Genomic DNA, 16377 nt, shown 5'->3' on the forward strand with positions numbered 1-16377 from the left:
GCCTTTCCTCCATCGAGGGCTGAAATCCACGACTCTCACCAGCCGGCTGGGGGCTGGGGGTGGAGCAGCGTCCAGGCATCTGGGAAGGACTCTAGGGGTCTGACTGATGGACTGAGGATGCGGCCCTCCCAGGAGTTCCTGTCCACCCTGTCTCAGCGTGGGCTGACCTGGAGGTCTGGGATGTGACAGGCTTGAAAAACGATGCGGTGATCCTGCCTGGAGGGTGTTCACGAGAGACTGCATGCTAAGACGGTGGTCGGGGGGGTGCGGGTTACAGAAGACAGTGTTGTATGATCCTAATTATGCACAGGACAGGGCACAGCGGTCAAGACCGTGGGCATTGGAGCCTGCTGCCAGGGTTCAGGTCCAGCTCTGTCGCTTTCCAGATGATCTTGACCTTGGGCATGCTGCCAAGTAGCCCTGCTCTTCAGTGCCTTCAGCTGCAAAATGGGATGATGCCCGCACCTGTCACTCAGGGGTACTGTGCAGACTAAATGAGTCAATACGCGGAATAGACTTAGAACAGCAGCCCCACGTAAGTGACCACAGAGACAAACGTCCACAGTTTCCGAAATGGTGTTCATTTTGTTTATCTGCATGTTTGAATTTTTCTACAACATATACGAATGACTGGAGTAATTTGAAAAAGGTAGATGGCTGCTTTGAACAAACTTAGAATCATCATTGACCCACGTGTTGCTTGTGGGGTAAAAGAAAAAAGTAAAAATAAAAATTAATAAGAAACATCTGAAAGCTCTCAACCCACCACACACTGGCGGGGTAGCAGCTGATTGCAGTGCTGAGGTGCTGGAGGGGAGACTGAGTCAGTGGGGCTGGTCCTGGCTCCCTGGGGCTCTGTCAGGTGAGAGAGACACACCTGTGGAGGTGGGACGCTCCCCAAGGTGAGGGCTGAGTAGAGGGAGGGCTGGGAAGAGGGCAGCTTGGAGGGGCTAGTGAGGGGCTATGGAGGAAGTGAACTTTGAGACAGGTCTTGGAAGACGGATAAGATTTTGGCAGGCAAGGAGCAGAGGCTCACACAAAGGTGTCCAGGTGCAGGAAACAGTGCGTGTGTGTGTGTGTGCATTTGTGTGTGCATGCATTCATGTATGTGCGTGCATTCATGTGTGTGCGTGCATTCGTGTGTGCATGCATACATGTGTGTGCATGCATTTGTGTGTGCATTCATGTGTGCTTGCATCGCATGTGTGTGCATATGTGTGTGCATTCATGTGTGTGCTCGCATTAGTGTGTGCATGTATACGTGTGTGCTTGCATTTGTGTGTGTGCATTTGTGTGTGCTTGCATTCGTAAGTGTGTGAGTGGATTCATGTGTGTGCATGCATATGTGTGTGTTTTTGTGTGTGTGTGCACACACGGAAGGAAGATGTGCATGCTGGGGCTGGAGTTGAGACCTGATAAAAGACAAGGTGGGAGGGCAGGATGGCCAGCCTCCTGGGAGGTTCCCAGGCTCGGCACAGTGGTGGCAGGAGGGGATGCCCTGGTGCTGCAAGAGGTTCTGGAGCTGGGGCTGCAGGTTGAGGCGAATGCGGCCCTGCTGTGTGCAGGACAGGAGAGCAGCCTCCCTGAATAGCTCTCCCTAACCAGAGGGGAGCCTCAGCTCGTGGTGGCATGTGTGGGTCCCGGGACAGCCCTCATTGGGTCCCCAGATTCCCTAAAGTGGCTCCGAAGCAGGTTGGTGAGAGCCACAGTGCAGGTTCCAGAAGCTTCAAAGCCCTATCCAGCTGGACCCCTGCCACTCTGGGAGAACACCAGCACCCTGCCCCTGCTGGACAGACAGCACCCAGCTTGGGAAGACCTAAGAGAAAAAGCTTACATATTCCTCTGACTTGGGCTGGAGTCGGGGGAGGCTGCTTTGTCAGGCTGGGACGGGGCCAACTGAGCCCCAGGACATGCTGTCCCCTGGTCTGGCCTCTGGTGTGGGGCCCATGCTGGGAATGGCGTCTGACCCTGTGTTCCCAGTGGGGCTGGAGCAGTGTCTTCAGGACACAGCTGTGCCCAGCTGTTCCCCAAATGACACAGTGCAGAAAACCCGCCCCTTCCTCTGCAGCTCTGCCGACCATCCGTCACCGTGTGGGGGCCTTTTTGGGGACCCATGACTCTTAGGGTAACAGGACAGAGGCCATGACCTGCTTGGCTTACAGAGTCTGGGGAAATGTGTTGACTTCTTAAAGTCCTCGGGGGACATCAGGAGCTAAGAAGGTTTGTCTACAGCCCAGCTCCACGAGATGCCCTACGTTCAGGCTCATGAAGTTAGGGAAGGGCCTGGCTTCCAGTGAAACAGATTGTGACTTCCTCATCATCACTTCCAAGGTTACCGGCAGAGAGAAGCCACTGCGACCTTTGCCCTTCCTAAATCCAGAGGTATTTGGCCCAGAAGCTCCTCCCTGAGTCCTTGTTGGAGCATTTGTCTTCAAAGGGAGGAGGAAAACCTGTGAGTTTGTGTTCAAATGTCGGCCAGGCCACAGACTTTGGGAAAGTTGCAAACCTTCTTTGTGCCTCTGGGTTCCCGTGGGTTCCATGAGCTCATTCCTGTGGCTGCATCCCAGGGGCATGGGCTGTGTCTTGGGGACTTACTGGAGGGGTCGTGACCTGGACACCCAGCCTAAATGGCGGGTGTGTGTCCCCTTGGCTGCTGCTGCCGGCGCTGACTGCAGGTTCCTCCTGGTGCCTCTGCACACTCCGAGGGGCTCTGAGGCATCCTCCATGCGCTCCTGTGCCACCTCTCCCTGAAATGTACGCAGTATGAAGGCATGAATGCAGCCCATCTCATTTGGTGCTGTCTGTGTGATATGGTTTCGATCTGTGTCCCCAACCAAATCTCATCTTGAATTGTAATCCCTGTGTGTCGAGGGAGGGAAAAGATTGGTTGGTGGGGGTGATTTCCCTCACACTGTTCTCCTGATAGTGGGTGAGTCTCATGAGATCTGATGGTTTTAAAAGTGGCAGTGTTTCCTTTGCTCATGCTCACTCTTTCTCCTGCTGTCTTGTGAAGAAGGTGTCTGTTTTACCTTCCACCATGATTGTAAGTTTCCTGAGGCCTTCCCAGCCCTGTGGAACTGTGAGTCAATGAAACCTTCTTTGTTTATAAATTACCCAGTCTCAGTTAGTATTTTTTTTTTTTTTTTAGATGGAGTCTCATTGTGCGGCTCACTGCAACCTCCACCTCCCGGATTCAAGAGATTCTCCTGCCTCAGCCTCCCAAGTAGCTGGGACTACAAGGCATGCACCACCATGCCTAGCAAATTTTTGTGTTTTTAGTAGAGACGGGGTTTCACCATGCTGGCCAGGATGGTCTCAATCTCTTGACCTCGTGATCCGCCCGCTTTGGCCTCCCAAAGTGCTGGGATTACAGGTGTGAGCCACCGCACCCGGCCTCAGGTAGTATCTTTATAGCAGTGTGAGAATGGGCTAATACAATGTGCAGGGCTTCAAGCTGTGGCTGACTGGTAGAAGCAGCTCAGTAAATGGTGGATGGATGGATGGATGGATGAATGGATTCACTAATTACTGACTCACTTGTTGGGTGTGGTAGAGCATCAGATCACAGACCTTAGAGCCTGGCTTCCAAGGTTTGAATCTGTGATATACTGACTCCATAATATTAAGTGATTTATGTAATGTTCCCGTGCCTCAGTTTCCTCATCGTAAAATAAAGTCCAAAGATTTCTGTTCTTATCGATAAGGCCAGTTAAGAACCTGCACAAACCCTCCCACTAACAGCAGCTAGAATTCTGGGTAGAATGAAAAATGCCTGTCTTGTTGATTATTGTCTTGAGCTGACTAGGAAGTGTGGAGTACTCAGGCCAGGATAGAGAAAAGATGGGACCCAGAGAGGAAGGTGGACACTGAAGCTGGCTTTGCTGGGAGGTATGGAAAGATGTGGCCACTGCTCCATCTCTGAAACAAAAAGCTGAACTTATTGCATGTTAAGCATGGGAGAGCTATAATTGTAAGGCTCACACTCCCTGAACAAAGCAAACTGCTGGCCTTCATAGTGTTTCAGGAAGAGTGGAGTTCAGGCATAGGAGGCTTTCAGAAGTGGGAGAGCTTAGGGATTGATTGATCTCTAACTGAGGGAGACTGGTTATTGGAGAGCGGCTACTGCTGGTTGGTTGACCAAAGAAAGTGGTCACTACTAGATTGAGACGGACTTAATGCTGGTGTTTGCTTGCTGCTGTGGCTGGACAACAGCCTATCTTTTCATTTCGAAGTTAGAGAATTGAAAATTTTTATTCACATAGGCAAACCTGAGCATCATTTTTTGACTACTTTTGTGGCTAGAGGTCAGAAGACAAAGCACGGAGCCTGGCCATGCAGGAGAGTCTAGTGGAAGACCATTCCTTCAATGTGGGACTCCATGGGCTACACCTCACTGTCATGGGAAACTAGAAAATCTGTTTCCCCTTTGGATACTACATCAACACTCCCTGTAGCAAACTTTGGTGCCAAGTGGAGCAGGAAAAGCATTCTCTAAGAATTAATAACTATAACCTGAACTTCATGTGTGTGTATGTAGCCTGAATCCACATTTCCTCAACTATCCAAAATAAGGGATTTTAGTTTAAAGGAGTCTCAGATTGGAAGTGCCTCAGTTGTTTGACAGAAGTAAATACAATTACTTTCTAAAGGACTCTGCCTTTACCTCAGGCCTCAGAAAATTTCCATAAAGTTCCACAGCAAATGAGCAGTTCAGAGTAAAAAAAAAATCACTAAATATACAAGGAAAGAAGACACCATGAGGGAAAGTCAACAGAAACAACAGGCAGTAGAATCAGTCAGCCAAATATTTAGATACTAAAAATATCAGGACTGGAAAATAAATGTGTTTTATGGAAGAAATAAAAGAGGCTTGGATGTGTTAATGAAGAACAAGCATACTTGAAAAAGAACCAAACATACTCTTAGAAATACAAACATGACAATCAAAATGAAAAACTCAAAAGACAGTTTAACTACAGTTTAGACATGACCAAAGAAGGAATTGATGAACTGAAGGATAAGGCAAAAGAAATTAGGAAAGTTGCACTCCTGAAAGATAAAGAACTGGGAAATATAAAGAACACGAGGACTAGCGTGCAAATGTAAGCATATTGCTAATTGGATTTCCAGAAAATGAAGAGAGATAGAATAGGGCTAGGGGCAATATTTGAAGAGGATTATGGCTGAAACTATTTCAGATATAATGAAAGATAGCAACCCACAAATTTAAGAAGCCCAATGATTCTCAAGCAAGCCAAAGAAAAAGGATTCCACATGAGTCACATAAGAATAAAAATACAGAGCACTGAAGACCAAGTCTTATAAAAGAGCCCAAGAGAAAATATAGATTATCTTCAAAGATAGTTATGCTGAGAACTTACTATTCAGGAGCAACAATGGGAGTTAGGAAACAGAGAAATGATGTCTTCAAAATGCTCAGAGCAAATGATTACCAACCTAGAATTCAATATCCAGTGAAAAAATTAAAGATGCAAATGATGGTCAACCTAGAATTCAATATCCAGTGGAAAAAATAAAGACACAAAGGATTACCCACCTATAATTCAATATTCAGTGAAAAAAATAAAGACAATCATAGGCAAATAAAAATCAAGAAGGTGTCCCACAAACAACCCTTGCTTGAGGAAATTTTTTGTAAAATTAATTTTATTTTTTAAGACAGGGTCTCACTCTGTTGCCCAGATGGGAGTGCAGTGGTGCAATCATGGCTCACTGCAGCCTTGAACTCTCAGACTTGGGTGATCCTCCCACGTCAGCCTCCTGAGTAGCTGGGACTGCAGGTGTGCACCACCATGCCCAGCTAATTTTTGTAGTTTTTTGTAGAGATGGGGGTCTCCATATGTTGCCTGGGCTGGTCTGGAACCCCTGGGCTCAAGCAATCCACCCACTTCGGCCTCCCAAAGTGCTGGAATTACAGGTGTGAGCCTACCATGCCCGGCCACTTGAGGAACTTTTAAAAGATATGTTTGAGCCAGAAGGAAAATAGCCCCAGATGGAAAAATTGGGGTATAAGAAGAGATGAAAGTCGAAGAGATTGTCATATGTGGGCAAATCTAAACAATTATTGGTGGTAAAAATGTCATGTGGTGTTTAAATGAAGATAAAAGAAAAATACAAGGTAATAATGGTCTTAAAGTTAGGAGGGAAGTAATTGGAATTAAAAGGTTCTATGGTCCTGCGATGTTCAAGGGGAGGGTAAAGATACGAATTTACTAGAGACTTTGATGAACTACCACTAAAGGAATGGAATTAGCATATACATTCTAACTCTTTAAAGGGCTATGTATGTTTCCTCCCAGTCTGCTTCTTCATGACGTCTTTTGAAGGGTAAATATTTACAATTTTGATGGTCTCGTTTATCAGTTTTTTTCTTTGATGGATCACACTTTTGGTGTCATATTTAAGAAATCTTTGCCTAATCCAAGGTCACAAAGATTTTCTCTTATGTTTTCTGCTAGAAGTTTTCTAGTTTTTGGAGTTAATTTTGGGGTGGGGTTTGAAGAAAAGGTTGAGGTTCACTTTGTTGCCTCGGGACATCGATTTGTTCCAGCATTATTTGTGTTAAAGGCTGTCCTTTGCAGAGTGGGGGAATTTCTCTTTTGTTTTCTTTTCTTTTCTTTTTTTTTTTTTGACAGGATCTTGCTCTGTCACCCAGGCTGGAGTGCAGTGGCGAGATCTCGGCTCACTGCAACCTCGACCTCCTGGGCTCAAGCAATCCTCCTGCTTCAGTGTCCTGAGTAGCTGGAACTACAGGTGTGCGCCACCACACACGGCTAATTTTTAAAATTTATTTTGTAGAGATGGGGTCTCGCTATGTTGCCCAGATTGGTCTTGAACTCCTGAGCTTAAGCAGTCCTCCTACCTCGGCTTCCCAAAGTGCTGAGATTACAGGTGTCAGCCATTGTACCCAGCCTGAGTGGGAGATTTTTACACCCCTCTCTCAGGAGTTGATAGCAAGTAGGCAAATACTTGGTAATGACAGATTTAAGCAGCACCGTCAAGAAGCTTGACTTGACGGACTCACATAGAAGGCCAAGGGCAGGACTACACGGGGCCGTCATGGAAGCTGACCACACGCCGGGCCATAGAGAGAGACAGCTGCTGTGAAGGCGTGCCGTCTCAGAGACTGTGTTTTCTGACCGACCTCAGTACCGTTTAGAACAATAATGATGATGGCGATAAAATACTTTGAAATCGCCCTTATCGGCAAAGTAAGGAAGAAGACATCATCGTGAACATTAGGAGGGCAGTCTGGTACCTGTCTCACAGGGCAGTTGAGAGACCTAACAGCCGCTATCCATAAAGCACTTCTTAATTTTTTAAATTAATTTTTGAGACGGAGTTTTCTCTTGTTGCCCAGGTTAGACTGCAATGGTGTGATCTCAGCTCACTGCAACCTCCACCTTCTGGGTACAAGCGATTCTCCTGCCTCAGCCTCCCTAGTAGCTGAGACTACAGGCATGCACCACCACACTCTGCTAATTTTTGTATTTTTAGTAGAGACGGGGTTTCACCGTGTTGGCCAGGCTGGTCTCGAACTACTGACCTCAGGTGATCTACCTGCCTTAGCCTCCCAATGTGCTGAGATTACAGGCGTGAGCCACTGCCCCGGCCCGTATTTTAAAATCATTATTATTATTATTATTATTTTTGTAGAGACAGGGTCTCCTTATATTACCCAGGCTGGTCTCGAACTCCTGCGCTCAAGCACATAAAGCACTTCTAACAGTGTCTGACAGGCACTGCGAGAGCCAGTGATGGGAGACTCAACCTCCTCCCCTCCTTCGTGGCTTGTTTTCTGATTCATGTACTTGTTACTTGCTGGGTGCTCTCTGTGGGATCAGTCAGGCACTTGGCTGCCCAGAATTCTGTCCCACCGCACTGTGATGGGCCCAACAGCTGAGATCCCTGCGTGCTCACAGCTCGGGAGGCGGTGCCTAGGGGCTTGGATGCTCCACAGTGAAGACCTCCTTTGGGCCATCCAGTGGCAGAACAGGGCAGGACAAAGGAGGCTGTGAGTGCAGTGTACAGCACACAGGACTCGGAGACCCCAAACTTGGGGCCGTGTCCTGGCTCTGTCAGTGCGAGGTCTCACCCATGCGGACACTCCGTGGATCCTTGGTTTTCCAGCTGGTGAGATGGGGAAGCCAAGATGACTAAGATGCATGGTGATGAGGAAGTGGTCCCAGGTGCGAGAGCCTGGTCCAGGCCTAAAGACCGTCACGGGAGTGATCTCGACAGTTGGTAGGGCGAAGGCACCATGGGACCCAGCATAGAAGAGCAGGTGTCTGCAGGAGGGACAAGTGGAGCTCTGGGGCCTCTGAGGCTGCCTTCTGTGCTGACATCTTTGGTTCTGCCATTGTGGTTTCTGGAATGGGCTGGCAGGCCAGGGGCCAGAGAACGCCCCAGTTTCCTCTGCTCCTCCTCTCCTACCTCTGGAAGGCTCAGGCAGCCAGGGCCGGTGGTCTGAGGCTGCAGCTTCCCGGAGCTCCAAGCCAGCAGCAGACACTTATCAGCCTGCTGTGGTGCGGGGGCCGGACTCTGCCCAAACGTCTTCCAGATGTGGCCGCAGCTACTCGATAGCCTGGCTCCAGCTGGGGCTCTAGGCCAGCAGGCTCCTGTTAGCCGAGCCGTTAGGAAAACAAAACCCAATGAAGGCCCAGGGGGCCCAGCTTCTCGGAAGGGAAGGGAATGATTGGGCAGAAGCCCTGGCCAGGCCCGGCCACTGGCCCTAAGCTTGGGGTGGTCGTGGCCGTCTGCTGGCTCCTCCGGGCTCCTCCTGGGGTGAGACTGGGCCCCCTGGCTAAAGGGGTTCCCCTGTGTGCAGGATGCAGCTTTTGTCCCTTTTGCTTCTCCACAGTGTGTGCGGGTGGGGGGTGTGGGGTCATGTCCCTATCACCCTAGACAGGATGGCAGCTTGACAATGTGGTGCAGTTTGCCGATGAGCCTGAGGGGCTGGTGCACCTCTGCTGCGTTCCTGGCCCACGGCAGGACTGAACCCAGGCCAGGTTCTCAGTGGCACGGTGGGTGGGGCTGGGTCCTTTCACTTCTGTTGTTCTCTTGGATGGCCCCGGCAGGATAAGCAGGTGTCACTGCTAGAAGTTTTGGGGACTGAAGGGCCTTGCCCAAGGTCACACAGCCCCAGGGTGGGTACTCCAGAGCCAGTTCCTTTCTGGCTCATGGCCTGCTCCCGCCTGCGGCTGGTGTGCAGGTCAGCGGGGTCAAGGCTGTCTTCTGTGGTCACTGACTAACTGTTTTTTGCATGTGGACTCGTCAGGGAGGCATAAACCTGCCCTTGCCAAGACAGATATGGAAAAATCCACTCATCCATTCATTTGACAAATATTTGTTAAGTGGCTGCCTACGGCCCGCCAGGCGGAGCGCGGGAACGCGATGCTGATTGAGACACTCCCAGCCTGGGCTGAGCTTCCAGGCTTCATGGGAGCACATCCGCCCCTGGCCTGCTGGGCATGGTCTTGGCCTGTGTGATGCAGGCTGGGCCCTGAGCGACGGCTCTCCCGCCACCCCCATTGTACAAAGGCTGCAGGGGAACGAATGACTAGGCAACTGGGGGTGACCTTGACTCTGTGTGGCTTTAAGACACAAGCCAGCTGTCCAAAAGCTTTGAGCTATGATTGCTGGCAACAATTTGCCTCAATACCCTTCCCAGACCAGGGCAGCTCCCCGCAGGCTGGGGGCCATGGCTGAGAACTGCTGGAGGGACACATGTCCCAGGCACCACCAGTCACCAATGACTGGGCTTTGCACCACTGGAAAACCAGCTGGGGGACTGGTGGACCCCCAGCGAGCCCTGCTGATGCCACCTTCGCTCTCCCAGCACCTCCCTCCTCCCCACACTCCTGCCTGGTGGACTTGGCTCCCTCCTGATGGGCAGCAGCCTTCTTGGTCTCTTTCTGCCGCTGCCCACCTCTTCATGGAAGCCAGACCCCACTGTCAGGCTCCCCCACCTAAAACCCTCACATCCTCCGGACCTGCCCACTGACGCCCACCTTGTGCAGTTCCCAGACAAACCCCGTTAGATCTTTCTCCCTGTCCCTGGGCCACTGGCCCCTTCTCCTTCGGGTCTCCCAGCAGCACCTGCACTGGGCAGCCTTTCTGACCCAGCACCTCACTCCCCCAACCCCCGCAATGACTCAGTTCTGGGTCTGCATCCCCCATCAGTCTGTGCACCATTGGAAGGCAGAACCCAGGTCTGCTGGACTCATGTGACTCCTTGGGGTTGGGAAAGCTGTGCGGCACATGGAGACGCTCAGGAAGGGGTGACGTTTAAACTGGGCCCCGGGACCAAGCCCCTGTTTCCTGCTGTTTCAGGTCAGGCGTTGGGGCGGCACAGCAAGCCCAGGACAGACAGAGCTGGTGGTGTGACTCAGGGCACGATTCACCTGAGATGGTTGGAGGGGAAGGGTCACCCGTCAGTACTTTCACATGTAAGGCCACGCCACGAGGCCAGCCTGCGTCTGCCTCCCAAGTCCTGCTCATGGGCTCAGTTGGCCACAAATCCTCCCCCTTGAGGGAGGGCAGGAGAAAAGCCCAGCAGAGCCACCCTTTTCCTCCACTTTTGGCCACAGGTGACCATGAACACAGGACAGACACACCCCAGACTCAGTCTGTCTCCCTGTCCTGGGACAGAAGCCGGCAATGGACACACAGTCTCCTGCTGGCACCGTTCTCTCCACGTGGGCAGTGGTGGCTTTCTTGCTGCCCCAATGGGAAGGGTGCAGCAGGTCTGGGGAGGTGCAGGGCACGGGGGCATGGCCAGACTCAAACCATGGAAGCCATCACAGACGTGGCCCGAGAGGCGGGCATCTGCAGGGCTCACACGGTTCAGTCCACTTTGCTTTTCTAGTTTCAGTTTCCAACCTGCCTCTTCCAGGCAGCCTTCCTTCCTTACTTTCTTAATCCATAGTTCTTGGGCACTTGGTATAAAGCAATTTGTTTCCTTGGCAAACGCGGGTATTTGGTTCCTTAATTGCGGTGAATACTCCCTGACGGTAAGGATAGAGACCCCTGTTAAATTCTAGAGATTTGGTTGGGCATGGTGGCTCTCGCCTGTAATCCCAGCACTTTGGGAGGCTGAGGCTGGCGGATCACGAGGTCAGGAGTTCGAGACCAGCCAACATAGTGAAACCCTGTCTTTACTAAAAATACAAAAATTAGCCGGGCATGGTGGCACACACCTGTAGTCCCAGCTACTTGAGAGGCTGAGGCAGGAGAATCACTTGAACCCGGGAGGCAGAGGTTGTGGTGGAGCCTAGATTGCGCCACTGCACTCCAGCCTGGGCAACAGAGTGAGACTCAGTCCCCCCCGCCAAAAAAAAAAAAAAAAAATTCTAGAGATTCATTTTTTTTGCCCTTGACCAATAATAATGAAAATAATAATGATTGCCATTAAAAAAGTATTTTAAAAAATACTGTGCTGGATGCTTTATAATAAATGTGTCATTTAATCTTAACAACATCCATATGAGGCAGGCACTATTACAAAACGGGAAACCAAGGCCAAGAGAATGCAGGGAACTTGCCTGAGCTCATAGAGGGAGAGCTGGAGTCCTGACCCCGACCTGCCCCATCTGCCTCCGGTCTCTTCTTCTGCCTTTTAAACCCCCCTGACACCTTTCCAGCCAGCCAGCCTCTGACTTAATTTACTCAAAGGGGTCCGCGTGGTCGGCGGGGTGAGGCTGCTGTTCCCATTCACAGGTGGGGAATCTGGATGCAAAGATGGGCAGAAATGGCCCCAAGGTCACCTGGCCATGGAGAGGTGGCCTGGCAGGGGGCCCCAGGGCTGCACACACCCTCTGCTGCCTCTAACCACCTTAGGCAGCTAGCTTTGGTAACAAGCTAACCGGCAAAGGAGATTTACACCCCGGGGCTTCCTGCCGACTCTGCAGAAACATCCCTTGCCCACCTCCTCCCCACCCCCCCCACCCCACCGCCCACGTCCTCCCAGCCAAGCCCCTGCGGCTGAGACCAGGGTGAATTCCTTTCCCGGAGTCCAGCGTGCTTGCCCTAACTACAATCCCAGCCCCGAGAGCAGGACAGTCTATGAAGTAGATGGGGAGCTGTAAAGCCTTTTTAAAAGGGGCAATAAAAGTTTTGGGTTTCAGATTGTCTTACTGGAGAAGAGAATAACAGAGACAGGAAATTTCAGTAGCAGACATGACAAAGGCCACAGCACGCAGACTGCCCTTAGACAAAAACGCCTCCGCTTGTGCAGAGGATGGCCTGGCGGGGGGCACTGCCCTGTGCCATGCCAGCCTCACACTAGCTGCGGGGAGGTGGAGTTGGCTGCTACAATAGCCTGTTTTGTTTACGTTGCTGTTAAGTGTTTAGAATACGTCTCCACGTTGGTGCTGCCCGAGGTGTGCGGCACTCTCCCCTGAGCTGGGCTCCTGCTATGTGTGCCAGAAGGGAGTGTGGTGTGTGCCAGGAGGGGGTGTGGTGTGTGCCCCAGCACGGGGCACAGGCGTGGGCAGGTCGGGGCTGGGGCATGGGGCTGGGGCGTGGCTGACCCTGGCACTGGGATGGGTGGGGCCCAGGCTGCTTCTGCTCCCAGGCTTGGGGAGGCTGTTGCTGGGTGTGTGCCCACCCATTCCCCATAGTGGGAAATGATCCAGCTGTGGGAGCACATGGCCATTCAGCCACCAAGAGTCCTCAGAGCTGTCCCATCCCTTTTGTTTCCAGCAGATGCACTGTCCTGTGCAGTAACCATCAGCGACATGGACAGGGCTGCCCGATCAAACAGAACACTGTGGGTTAAAGTCGATTTCAGATACACGATGAATCATTTTTTGTATAGGCGTGTCTCACGCAAGTGTCTCTCCAGTAGCTCGCGGGGCACGCTTATGCTGCATGATCATCTGCTATAGATCTGAAATTGAAACGCAACTGGGCGTCCTGTATTTCATCTGCAACGCCACCCATGTGACTTTTTTTTTTTTTTTTTGTATTTTTAGTAGAGACGGGGTTTCACTGTGTTAGCCAAGATGGTCTTGGATCTCCTGACCTCATGATCTGCGCACCTCGGCCTCCCGAAGTGCTGGGATTACAGGCGTGAACCACCATGCCTGGCCGGACCCATGTGACTATTCAAATTTAAATTATTTAAAATGAGGATAACATTTAAAGATCCAGGTTCTGGGTTGTACCAGCCACGTTGCAAATGCCCAGGTACCAGGCATGTTGGGCAGCCCAGAGCGTCCCCACCGCTAAAGCAAGTCCTCTTGGCCAGTGCTATTTGGGGACTCCTAGTGACATCTAGAACTACTTTTCCAAGCACTGGACTCACAGTCCCCGGGTCTCCTGATCAGGGCTGGGGAGAGGGAGTTCTGGCTGGGGCGGCCTTGGAGGCCCTTTCTCAGATTCCAGGGACACGACACCCTCGGGGCTGGCAGACATAGGGATTCAGAGGTGTTTGCATCTGCAGGCCATGATGTTTCTTTCTTGTTATCTTGCAGCGTTGGGGTGACCATTCTGGGTGTCAAGGGAGCAGGGTGGCCCCTCCCGGGTGCTCCCTACCTGGCTCCCTGGTCAGAGCCCTCAAGACATCAAAGTGGGCCGTGGTGCCTGAGGCCATGGGAGGGAGACACAGCTAGGGGGACTGGCAAGACCCTGGCACCGTCTCCCACCCAGCAGCCACTGTCCTGAGCTGTCTGATGTCCCTGGCCCTCGGCGTCCTTATTGGCAAAGTGGGCTCAGGACTGTGGCCTGGGGCCCCCGAGGGGTCGCCTGTGTAGGGGAGGGGGCTGCCCCTGTCGGGAGGGGCGACGTTGGGCCTGGAGCCCAGGAGCCTGCAGTGGTGGGCAGGGACTGAGGGCTGGAGCGCGCCTCCTAATTGTCCGTGACTTACAGACTTGGCCAGGCTCCGGACGGCCTTCGTAAATCGCTGCAGCGAGGAGCTTGCCAGTGTGGCCCTTTGCACTTGGCAGGGCTCTCGCCACCGCCCTGCTCGGAGTGGCCTGCCGCCTCCAACTTTCCATGTGCTGCTGCTGCGGAGCTGGAAGGGGGGTGCTGGCTGCTTGCTGCGGCGGGGAAGGAGGTGGGGCGGCCACCGTGCAGGTGCCTGCTTCTGCAGGGATGTCCAGGGCTCTCCAGCTGCGGGGTCCCCAAAGCCTGTCCCCTACAATGCCTGGTGTGAGGCTCATGTGGTCTCCACACAGGGCCAAAGGGGAACACGCTGGTTCAAGGACACCCTATCTTTTTACAGTGAGTGTAGCGCGTGTGTGTGTGGTGTATGAAGTGTGTACATGTGTGTATGTGTGTATGTGTGGTGTGCATGTGTAGTTTATGGAGTGTGTATGTGTGTGCACATGCGTGTGTGTATGTGTGGTGTGTATGGTGTATGGAGTGTGTACATATGTGCACGTGCATGTATGTGTGGTGTGTGTGGTGTATGGAGTGTGTATATGTGTGCATGTGCATGTGTGTATCTGTGGTTTATGGAGTGTGTACGTGTGTACATGTGCATGTATGTGTGGTGTATGTGTATGCAGTGTGTACATGTGTGCACGTGCATGTACGTGTGGTGTGTGTGGTGTATGGAGTGTGTACATGTGTGCACGTGAGTGCATGTGTGGTGTGTGTGGTGTATATGTATGTGCTTGTATGTGTGGTGTGTGTGATGTATGGAGTGTGTACGTGTGCATGTGCGTGTATGTGTGGTGTGTGTGGTGTATGGGAGTGTGTACATGTGTGCATGTGCGTGTATGTGTGGTGTGTATGTGTGGTTTATGGAGTGTGTATATGTGTGCACGTGTGTGTATGTGTGGGGTGTGTGGTATATGGAGTATGCACATGTGTGCACATGTGTGTATGTGTGGTGTGTGGTGTATGGAGTGTGTACTTGTGTGCATGTGTGTGTGTATGTGTGGTGTGTGTATAGAGTGTATACATGTGTGCATGTGCGTGTGTGTGGTGTGTGTGATGTATGGAGTGTGTACATGTGTGCATGTGCGTGTATGTGTGGTATGGTGTATGGAGTGTGTATATGTGTGCACATTCGTGTGTGTGTGTGGCTTATGGAGTGTGTATGTGTGTACATGTGCGTCTATGTGTGGTGTGTGTGGTGTACAGAGTGTGTACATGTGTGCACGTGCATGTGTGTATGTGTGGTTTATGGAGTATGTGTGTGCACATGCGTGTGTGTATGTGTGGTTTATGGAGTATGTATGTGCACTTGCGTGTGCATATGTGTGGGGTGTGTGTGGTGTATGGGGTGTGTACGTGTGTGCACGTGTGTATGTGTGGTTTATGGAGTATGTGTGTGCACGTGGGTGTGCATATGTGTGGGGTGTGTGTGGTGTATGGAGTGTGTACATGTATGCTTGTGTGTGTATGTGTGGTGTGTGTGGTGTATGGAGTGTGTACATGTATGCTTGTGTGTGTATGTGTGGTGTGTGTGGTGTATGGAGTGTGTACATGTATGCTTGTGTGTGTATGTGTGGTGTGTGTGGTGTATGGAGTGTGTACTTGTGTGTACATGTGTATGTGTGGTGTGTGTATGGAGTGTATACATGTGTGCATGTGCGTGTGTGTGGTGTGTGCTGTACAGACTGTGTACATGTGTGTATGTGTGGTGTATGGAGTGTGTACATGTGTGCATGTGCATGTGTGTGGTGTGTGTGATGTATGGAGTGTGTACACGTGTGTACGTGTATGTGTGGTGTATGGAGTGTGTACATGTGTGCATGTGCGTGTGTGTGTGGTGTGTGGTGTATGGAGTGTTTACATGTGTACACATGCCTGTGTGTATGTGTGGTGTATGGAGTGTGTACATGTGTGCATGTGCATCTGTGTGTGGTGTGTGGTGTATGGAGTGTGTACATGTGTTCATGTGCATCTGTGTGTGGTGTGCGTGTGGTGTATGGAGTGTGTACATGTGTGCACGTGTGTGTGTGTATATGTGGTGTGTGTGCACGCATGTGTGCACCTCCTCAGGCTGACTGGAAGCACACAGAGGCAGCGCCATGCCTGCCCCTCAACCCCAGGTCAGGGCATAGAAGTTGGGTGTCTTCCGCCCTATGATGGGGACACGTAGGACATGTTCCAGCTCCCCTGTTGGGTGGATGGGCTTGGAGCCCTGGATGCTGGAGCCTTAGCTTGCTCATACCCTGAGAGCTGTGGAGAGGGTGCCAGCCGTGGGCTGCTCTGCATTCAAAGACTCCGGGGCCAGGAAGGGCTGAGCTTGGCTGTCCTCTATGCCTGCCCTTCGAGGCCAGGAGGGACGCCAGGTGAGGAAGGGGCAGGCCAGGGGCCCCTGAGACTTGGGGAATGCCAGGCCATCAGGGAGGGCAGCAGATGGGACCGCCAGGCCAGGGTGTCAGAGCAACCGTATGGGGG

This window comes from Pongo abelii, chromosome 13 (assembly GCF_028885655.2).
Source record: "Pongo abelii isolate AG06213 chromosome 13, NHGRI_mPonAbe1-v2.0_pri, whole genome shotgun sequence".
Taxonomy (NCBI): Eukaryota; Metazoa; Chordata; class Mammalia; order Primates; family Hominidae; genus Pongo; species Pongo abelii.